Source organism: Canis lupus, chromosome 25 (assembly GCF_048164855.1).
Source record: "Canis lupus baileyi chromosome 25, mCanLup2.hap1, whole genome shotgun sequence".
Lineage (NCBI taxonomy): Eukaryota > Metazoa > Chordata > Mammalia > Carnivora > Canidae > Canis > Canis lupus.
The window spans coordinates 35,961,529-35,972,398 of record NC_132862.1 but is presented as its reverse complement, the minus strand read 5'-3'; the positions used below and the strand labels follow the sequence as shown (position 1 = coordinate 35,972,398).

Here is a 10,870-nt window from a genome sequence, read left to right as displayed (position 1 = left end):
GAGTAAACAAAGTAAGAATTGAGGGTGTATGAATTCTTTTCTTAATTGTTTTTAGTCTTTTATATTACACAAGTGTTAATTTCAAAATTAAATTATTCTTGAGGCATCTGGGTGGATCAGTCAGTTGGACATCTGCCTTAGGCTGGGTTCATGGTTCCAGGGTCCCGGAGTTGAGTGATTAAGCCCTGTCATGAGCTCCCTGCTTGGTGGGCAGCTTGCTTCTCTCTCTTCTTCTGCCCTTCCTCTTGCTTGTGCACTCTCTCTCTCTCTCAAATAAATAAATAAAATCTTAAAAAAAATTAAATTACTCCAGTTTTCAACAATAAGAGTGCATATACAGATGTGGATGAGATGCTCCAACATTGAAAGGAAAAGGGCATTTCAGTGTCTTCTTCCCCTAGGACCTTGTAGGTTTCTGAAACATAGGAACCAAACTGGCTATCTTGTCAAAACTTGATGATCCTTTTCAAATGTCTTCAATTCCAAAAAAAAAGATAGCTTTTAAATATGTACAAAACAACACATTGTGGGAGGAAACAGGGGTTTTCATCACTGAGAAAATGAACAATAATTGTGATGTGATTTCCAAAATGGGAATGCATGTCCAGTAAAAATTACTCTTGTTTAGTGTCCATACACAATGTGTTGAATTTCTCAAAAGCCTTATTTAAAATGCTAATATCTTTGATGTATATTATTGAATTGGCTGAATCAGTAGATATTTTTGATGGGACATTAAACTAATATATTGAAGGAATAGAGCTTTGAATAGGTGAAAAGAGAAAGATAAAGTTCTAGACTTTGAGTCCGCTTGGAATCAGAGTTTATTGAGTATTAGGGAAGCAATATAAGAAAAGAAGACATATAGCAAGAACCCAATGTGATTACACTTTATTTTAAGGATCTTTAAGCATTATTATTTATTCCTTAGATCAATCCTATCAGGCAGCTGTACGTATGGTCCTCATGTCAGATGATGAAAATTAAGCATAATGTTTTTAAGTAAAAATGACTGAGACTTAGTGAAAACTTATGTACCAAGAGGTGCTTTTCAAATAATCTTTAAGTATTTCTATGAATAAAACACTAATTCTATCATATTTCTCAAGAAAGGAGCCTGAGTCAGAGTGCTTCTGTAACTGACTCACAGGGCTGAGAGTTTATGTTCAGAAATTACATTGACATGACCTGGTTTCATTGCTGATGTCCTTAAATTTTATCCCATGTTGTTTATTCCCCATTTTTACATTGATCAAGGACCCTGGTGAAAGCATCTATGGGATAATGTTTACCGCTAAACAAAACCACCTTCTGAGACTATTTGGCATGGAGGACACAAAAAACTAGATGTGAAGTTAAAAATTAACTAAGCTTTTAAATTACTTTCCAATAAATATATATATTTTACAAACACTTTTCTATCTCATAAAATATGAGAAAAATATTCCCATGGCTATTATAGAAGATCAGGCTATAACCAGTGATCTATATTCCTTTCATCTGGCCACTTTGAAAAGAGTATGCTTTGCAGACAATTAATTACAGGTTTGGTCATGTGACTTCTTTTAATGATATAATGTGAGTGAGAAAGTGACATTTTACAAGTTGAGGGCCCAAGCATTAAAAAGCACATATCTACTGGCTCCTCTGAGAGCTACTAATCTCTCTTATAAAAGATCATATACCAAGTATCTTACTTCTGTAAGAATAAAATACCTTAAAAAGTTCTGAACTGAACATGGAGTCTGGAGTTAAGTTCAAACATGCCCAACCTACATCAACTGAAACACCCTCAAACTATACATGGTTGAATAAGAAGTAAATTTAAATTATTTTTAAATGCCAATGCAATATTGGGTAGTTTATAACATAGCTGTAGTAATTAGTTACAGCCACCATTTATATATTGTATGAAATTAATTTTGAATATTCATATCATTTATATGAGTGACTAAGAACATGCTATATTCAAAGAGATAAATGTAAATGAGATACTAAGTTATTTTGCAAATAATAGTCAAATGTAAGCTCTTTCCCTGTTGTGAATAAACTAAGGTAGAAATATCTCTGAATAATTACCAAATTACTAAAAGCTCTCCCCCAAATCTGTCAATACCCAGCTGTTTGATCACACAAGTATAGTTATGCTTTTAATTCATATTTTCTGTTATTTAACATTTTTATTATTATTTAATAATATAACAATTTTTCCCATTAAAGTATTTTTCTAAGCATTGTAGTGAAGAGTAGCAAAAGTTATTTAACATTTATTTAATGTTTGTTTCCCATTAAAGTATTCCAAGCATTGCAGTGAAGAGTAGCAAGAATAGGGACATGGAGAATTTAATAAAAAAGGGTATCTTCCAAACTGTCTGCAATCCAGGTGAGGAAAAAAACAAAGAAGAAAAAGTATTAAAGAACACTGGTTATTATCCAATGAAAATACCAATCTCTGCCAAAAAACAAATCTAATCAATGTTTACACAGGCTTTTGAGAAACATAAAAAAAAAAAAAAAAAAACAAATCTAATCAAAATAATGCTGCTCTAAAACAGATTCAGAGCATATGTGTCGGTTACATTCTCTGAGGATGCGGAGCAAATGTGAATGGCTTTTATATAGCACCCCTGTGATGACTGCATGATCACCCTGAGTGCCTATTAACAATTGAGTACTCTCAGCTCCAATCAATCCCTCTGTGCCCTGCTTTCAGATAACAGAGGTAGGTGCTATACACTTCTTTTCCTTGTCAGCTCACATGAAATTGAGTTTCGTGAGTAAAAGGCAATGGAGAGATATTGCAGCAGAAAGGGCTCTTCTGGTTTCATGGTGTTTTCATGTTGTTTGGCCGCTATGACTTGGTTGCCAGCTGCATGCAAGCAGGAAGTCCTGTGTATTAAGCTGCCAGCAAGTTTTTGTGGCCAGTAGCAGTGAAAGCTTCCTCTGCTCTGTACCCCACTAACAATCTGGCAGGCATTCCTCCTGCTTGCCAGTCACAGCCTGAGATCCATCCTTACCAACTTCAGCCTGTGGACTGTGCAACTGCTCTCTCAGGCCAAGGCTGTGAGCATGTCTGCCATGAAGCTGTGTACGCCCGTGGTCTTCAATGATATCTAAATCTTATCTTCAGAGAGTAGACCTGGTTTTCCAGTGATCTATGCTTTAGGTGCTCTCCTTCAACTCTAGGAAATTCTTTATGATGTTCCTTATTTTAGTAGCCTTTTCTCTTAGGCTTTCCATTACAAATAGATAATAATTGTTTACATCAAACTTCCTCTGGTTTATGTCTCCTGATTCAATTCTGACTAATAACCTAGCCACCCTGGGTTGTCAACTCTCATTTGCAACCCCTTGAAGGGCAATAACAAAGCAATTTATTTGGAAATATGAGTGGAATTACTCACTTTAATGAGAACTTTATAGTAACAGTGCTTGATATTATAATTTGTAATTTATAAACAACAAAAGCTTAGGAAATATATAATATGTACCTGAGTATATATATATTTTACATTAATAAAATTAAGATAGAAAAACAGTTCTAGGGCAGCCCGGGTGGCTCAGCAGTTTAGCACCACCTTCAGCCCAGAGTGTGATCCTGGAGACCCAGGATCGAGTCCCATGTAAGACTTCCTGCATGGAGCCTGCTTCTCCCTCTGCCTGTGTCTCTGCCTCTCTCTCTCTCTCTCTCTCTCTCTCTGTGTGTCTCTCATGAATAAATAAATAAAATCTTAAAAAAAAAAAAGAAAAGCAGTTCTAGGATAACATCTCAGATACACTTTGGCCTTTGGTGATTAATGATACATCACTGTATATCCATCCTTAGTAGCAAATAAACTATTCTAGTGAGTGATGTTGATAATGGGAGAGGCCATGCACATATGCATGCAGGGGAAATATAAGATAGCTCTGTACCTTCCTCTTAATTTTGTTGTAAACCTAAAATTGCTCTGAAAATACATTTCTGAAAAATACTCTGAGAAAATAATTGGCTTTTGAAGAAAATATTTTTTTTTAAGATCTTGAGATAGTATTATACCCAAATTCAGTAACTAAATTGCTTTATGTTCACAAACATATGTTTTCATTTCTATTTTTTTAAGATTATTTATTATTCATGAGAGACACAGAGAGAGACACAGAGGCAGAGACACAGGCAGAGGGAAAAGCAGGCTCCATGCAAGGAACCCGATGTGGGACTCAAACTCGGGAATCTGGGATCACTCCCTAAGCCAAAGACAGATGCTTAACCACTGAGCCACCCAGGCATACCTGTTTTCATGTCTAAACAGGATTCAAAAGAACCTTTGCTCGACTCAAAATAAAAAAAATGACAATTCGTGTCTCTCTCTGAAGATACTGACAACCTGAAATACAGAAAAGTATATCTCATTAATCTTATCAATACATAACATTATATTTTGATGAATAAACAATCTATTTTGACGAACAGTTACATATCTAAATCTGACTGTTCCCCACATCATTTTAATATGGAAACACCTCCACAATTGTGTTTATATAGTTGTTCATATATAGCTGTTTTTCTCTGTAAAATTAATTATTTTAAGGCATGAAGCATAAATATTCTCAAGAAACTTATGCTTTGGAAAAGAAAGTTGAGCATTTTACCTGCACAGATGAACTATAATGGCTTCTCTGGGAGACTCTTATCCATGAAGATGTCCAAAAAACACTATGAGCGAACAAATTTTATTAGAAGTCAAATAAAAGCTCATATTCATTTGAATTTTGTAGTAACAAATACATTTATTCTTTCTTTATAGAATCTTTTAAATTATAATGTAATATTAAACATTAGGCATATTATACTTTTATAATATACTTACTATAAAAGTTTCAAAGTGATCATAAGTGAAGAGGACAAACTTACAAAGATAACCATTTCGTGGCTCTAAAAATTGATTAAAGGTTAATAATAATTTGTGAAATATTTACATTGGAAATAATCCTAGATATTCCAAGTAAGAAGAAGCACATTTGTCCTCTTGTTGGCGAGGACAACTCCCATGTCTCCCACCATTCATCCTAGCTCAGTGATCAAGAAGAATTGTAGTTTTTACAACTGGAGAAGCTGCAAAAAACAATGATGCTGTTGCCATAAGGGAGACATGATTAGCAGTGGGGAAGGGGGTGAAATAGCTCATTCACTCAGCTCAAATTGCTGATTTTGCTTGGCAATTAATGAGAAAAACCGTTATGTTGACTAGTCAGAAGTTGTGGTGCTTGTATCAAGCTCTGTGACTTCCATAAATAAAATGGGAAGATACTGTAATGGAAAGAATGAACAAAAAATTGACATGAGTTCTCTACACACTCTTGGCTGACGGGAAAAAAAAAAAAAAGTACTTGTGCACAGAAAGAGGAGACCGAGGAAACCAATAGAAAGTGAAAGCAGAAGGAGGCTTGAGAACTGCTAGTGAAATTATAAGCATTCCCCTCCTACACTCACACACTCACACACACACACACACACACAGATATACATGCATATTCATCACAGGCAAAGGGTAGAAGCTCTACTGAACTGCAATATTTGAATGCAATATTTTGAAAAAAAAATAGGAGTTGACATCTAAGCTACAAAACCACAAGGGCAATCAATAGGAATGTATAGGCCAAAAAATAAAAAAAAAAAACAATAAGAGTTTTGGAATAACTGGGCATACAGATCAGCAAGTAGACTTAGAATATTCTGCAACAAAATTTATGAAAATTTCAAAAATAATAAATCAAAGAAAAATGAAATAGTGCTCATGCTTACTAAACTATATTATCAAAAATTCTACCTAAAAAAATTAAGAAAAAACATGAAAAGGAACTGGAAGGGGCTCCTGGGTGGCTTAGTCCATTCAGTACCTGATTCCTGGTTTTGGCTAGGATCATGATCTTATAGTTGTGGAATGAGCCACTCTTGGGCTTCAGATTCTTTCTCCCTCCACTTCTGCCCATACCTGCTCACAGGCACTCACTCATGCTTTCACTTTCTAAATAGTTAAACAAAACCCTAAAAAAAATTACGATGGAACTGAACAATGTTTTAGCATGGAAATGTCTTCCATACTAAGGGAAAATATGGTCTATAAAAACTATTACAGTGGTAAGATTTTTTTGAAAAAAATATTTTAAGGTAATACTTAAAAATCAATGTAAATTGTAAAGAAAATCACATTCAAGTAATTAAATGAAAACATTATGGTAGCAATAGATCAAATAGGAATTATCAATGTAGAAATAAAATTATGCAAATAGACCACAGAAATTCTGAGTTTATAACTACATAGCTCAAATGAAAAATTCACTCTATTGGTACTACAGAAAACTTGTGATGCCGTAGGAAAAATTGATGAAATTGCCAAAGGATTTACAGAATTTATTCATTCCATAGAATGAGAGAGAAAAGAGAAAAGTGACCAATGTTCAGAGACATTCGAAACAGTATTAAGGAAAACCAGTATAGGTCTAAATGCAAACTTAGAAGAACAGCAGAGGTGGGAAAAACAAACAAACAAACAAACAAACAAAAAACAGAAAAACAATCCTAAGGTACAGTGAATGAATGGTTTCTTAACATTCCTTTAAAATATATTTACAGACCCCAAAGGCTTAGCAAACTACTAATAGAGCACATAGAAATCCACAACAAAGACATTGTAATGAAATGACTGAAGAACACTTCCAAACACAGACAAAAAATTACTTCTGAGAGAACAAGGTGGATCATAAGGTGACCTAAGTCAGAGTGAACATCAAGGAATTGGTGATAATATCATCCACCTTCAGCAGCCTTAGACCACTTTATCTACCACAGAATCCACATCTGCCCTGGACACTATTTCAGATTGTAGGGGGTGGGTAATATGAGCAAGATGAAGACATAGGAATCCCTGGGGCCCTCAATCCTCCATGGAAACAATAACTGAAAAATGCATCCAGACACAAGCCCATGTAAATTTGGTCTAATCATTTTTGATGAGCGTGCCAAGACCATTCAATAGGGAAGGGACAGTTCCTTTCACAAACAGTGTTGGGAAACTGACTATCCATATACAAAAGAATGAAATTGGATGCCAATATTTACACTATATGTTAATGTTAACTCAAAATGGCTTAAAGACCTAAAGACAAGATGTAAAATTACAAAATTCCTTGAAGAAAACATGGGGGAAAGTAAAAAACATTGTATTTGGCAATGATTTGTTGGAATTGACGCCAAAAACAAAGAACACAAAGGAAGAGCCCCTTGTAGATAAATGGGCCACATCAAACTAAAATGTTTCTGATACTCAAAGGGCATGATCAGCAGAATGAAATGACAGAGTAGGAAGAAACACTTGCAAATCATATATGAAACAAAAATTCATATCCAAAATATATAGGAGTCCTATGAGTTAGTAATAACAACAACAAAAACCAAATAACCCTCTTTAAAAATGGGCAAAAGGGGGATCCCTGGGTGGTGCAGCGGTTTGGCGCCTGCCTTTGGCCCAGGGCGCGGTCCTGGAGACCCGGGATCGAATCCCACGTCGGGCTCCCGGTGCATGGAGCCTGCTTCTCCCTCTGCCTGTGTCTCTGCTTCTCTCTCTCTCTCACTGTGTGCCTATCATAAATAAATAAAAGTTTTAAAAAAATGGGCAAAAGGGTGAAATGGAGATTTTTCCCAAGAAAATATACAAATGGTCAAAAGCATATGAAAGGACACTCAATATCACTAATTATCAGAGAGATTCAAATCAAAAACACTACGAGATATCACCTCAAACTCCTTGAGATGGATAAAAACAAAAGTGTTGGCGAGGGCTAGGAAACAGGGGATACGTGTATGCTGTTTTTGGGATGTGAATTAGTCAACCATCATGAAAATATGAGGTGACCTCTGGGTGGCTCAGTGGTTGAGCATCTGCCTTAGGCTCAGTGTGTGATCCCAGCATCTGGGGATCGAGTCCCACCTCGGGATCCTTGCAGGGAGCCTGCTTCTCCCTCTCCTGTGTCTCTGCCTCTCTCTCTTTCTATATATATATATATATATATATATATATATATATATATATATATATAATAAATAAAAAATAAATAAAATTTTAAAAATATGAAAAGCAGTATAGAGCTTCTTTAAAAATTGAAAATAAAATAACCATATGAATTTACAACTTCACATATAGGAAAATATATAAAAGAGTTGAAAGCAAGATATCAAATAGATATCTGTACACCCAAGCTCACTGCAGCATTATTCACAAGAACCAAGTGGTAGAAGCAGCCCAAATGTTCAATGATGGGTAAATGGATCAAGAAAACGTAATATACACATAACGATATAATATTATTCAAACTAGCACTGGATCATGCTGCTGCTATTTTGTGACTGTCCCTTGGGACAAAATTGAAATTTTGACTCACTATCCTCACATTATGCTACTACCACACCCTATGCCCCCTCTTCCCGGGCTTAAGTCCCTACTGAACTCTGTCATCCGAGATCCTGTGTAACTGATACATTCCTCTAGCCAGCCCGAGTCACTCACAGTGATGAGCTCCTGAGGCCCAAGTACAGTTTCTAGGGAATGAGTCTCTACCTTAGACACCAGTGCCACAGCCTCAGCAAGTGAACCTGTGCACCAACACACAGTCATTTATGGTAGCTCTATTTGTGCCTGATCTTGGATGACAGCTCCAATACACTTGAGGCTCTGAGGTCAGCATGCCACACCAGACTCCAAAGAGGATTCTCTCAGCAAGAACTTCTTCCCAGGGCAAAATAGGAGAGAGTGGGATGATATATGTAATGTGATCAAAGAGAAAATGACCTGTCAACTAAGAATACCTGATTCAGCAAAGCCGTCATTCAGAAATAAAAAAAAGATAAAGATTTTCTCGCATCCCAGGAGATGGTGTGTCAAATTTTCAACTTTCACCCCAGATGGCAGTCAGAGGAGAACAGTAGCATGACTTCAGTGGTGGTTGGTTAAAGCCACAGTCAGAAGAAATTTTAACCTGCCTACAGAGAGGCTAAAGGCAAGTAAGTCTTCAGGCTGAAATAAAAAGACAAAAAAAAAAGTAACAGAAAAACATATACAGATATAAAATAGCTACTAGAGGCAAAAGAAATAGATCCTGGAAGTTGGTAAAGACAATTAATTTGGATAAGTGACCAAAAAGTATAAGCAACAAAAACTAAAACAGAGGGATTGCATTAAGCCAAGGAACTCTGAACAACAAAGGAAAAAATTTAAAAAATATATTGAAAGAATAATGCACAGAACAAGAGCAAATATTTGTTAACTATATATCAGATAAGGGACTAATATTCAAAATATATAAGGAACCCATACAGTGCAGTTAAAACAAATAAAATAATCCAATTTTAAAAATGAGCAAAGGACCTGTGAAGATACTGTTCTGAAGACATAGAAAAGGCCAAAAAGGGGGATCTCTTGGTGGCTCAGAGGTTTGGCACCTGCCTTTGGCCCAGGGCGTGATTCTGGAGTCCTGGGATTGAGTCCCATATTGGGCATCCTGCATGGAGCCTGCTTCTCCCTCTGCCTGTGTCTCTGCCTGTGTCTCTGCCTCTCTCTCTCTCTCTCTGTGTGTATCTCTTATAAATAAATAAATAAATAAATAAATAAATAAATAAATAAATAAATAATAAATAAAATCTTTTTAAAAAAAGAAATGGCCAAAATATGTGAAAGGTGCTCAAAAATCACTAATCATCAGGGAAATGCAAATCAAAACCACTATATGGTATCACCTCATACCTGTTCGAATGGCTTTTTCCAAAAGATAAGAGATAACTAACTTTGGTGAGCATGTGAAGAAAAGGAAATCCTTTGAAGGAAATGTAAATTGGTGCTGCCACAATGGAAAATAGTATGGTGATTTTTTAGGAAATTAAAAACAAAGCTACCATATGAATCAATAATGTTACACATGTACATATTTAATAGAACTGGAATTGTTATCTCGAAGTTATATCTGCATGCCCAAGCTCATTGCAATGTTATTCACAATAGCCAATATATGAAAAGAACTGCCAACAGATAAACAGTTAAAAAACATATGACACACACACACTCACATACAGAAGAACACACACATATTTATACATATTGAAATATTATTCAGCCATGAGAAAGAAGAAAATCTTGCCGTTTGTGACAAATGGATAGATCTTAAAGATATTATGTTAAGTGGCAATAGTCAGGCAGAGATAGAAAGTACTGTATGGTGTCACTTACATGTAGAATCTAAAACATTGAACTTGTAAAAGCAAAGAGTAGAATGTGATTTACCAGGGGCTTTAGGCGGCGGGGGGGGCGGGGGGAGATGTTTAAGAATACAAAGTTATAATTAGTAGATAAGTTCTGGAGGTCTAATGTACAACATAGTGATTATGGTCAGCATTACATATTATAAACTTCAAAGTTGGTAAGGCTAAATCTTAGCTGTTCTCAATAAATATAGAAATGTTAAATAAATGACATGAGAAAAATGTTATCTAACATTACCTTAGTAATTACATTCCAATACGTAAGTATATCAAATGAACACATTGTATGCTTAAAGATATACAATGTTATATGTCAATTACCTCTCAATAAAAATGAACAAAGGATATATTTGTAATACCTACGGCTGCCAGGAAGGAAATAAGGATATATCTAAGATCTCAACAGAGGAATTTTTAGATACTAACTGCATTATTCCAAATCAAAAACCTATTATCTCACAGCGTGGCAAACAGAGCATCGCAAAAAACAAATTCCCAATGGGTCATAAACCCTATTTAAGAGATAAATAAATAAATAAATAAATAAATAAATAAATAAATCCATCCTAGAAAATAACA

The 10,870-nt window shown here is 35.3% G+C and overlaps 1 long non-coding RNA gene across 1 annotated transcript; it reads right to left on the bottom strand.

The window, feature by feature from the left end:
• Nucleotides 1-806: 806 nt before the first annotated feature.
• On the bottom strand, nt 807-6,175 carry LOC140616889 (uncharacterized). Its single transcript, XR_012017210.1, has 2 exons — nt 4,633-6,175; nt 807-4,367 (listed from the first exon to the last, which is right to left on the bottom strand). It is a non-coding gene; the product is annotated as an uncharacterized lncRNA (long non-coding RNA).
• Between the last annotated feature and the right edge of the window lie 4,695 nt (nt 6,176-10,870).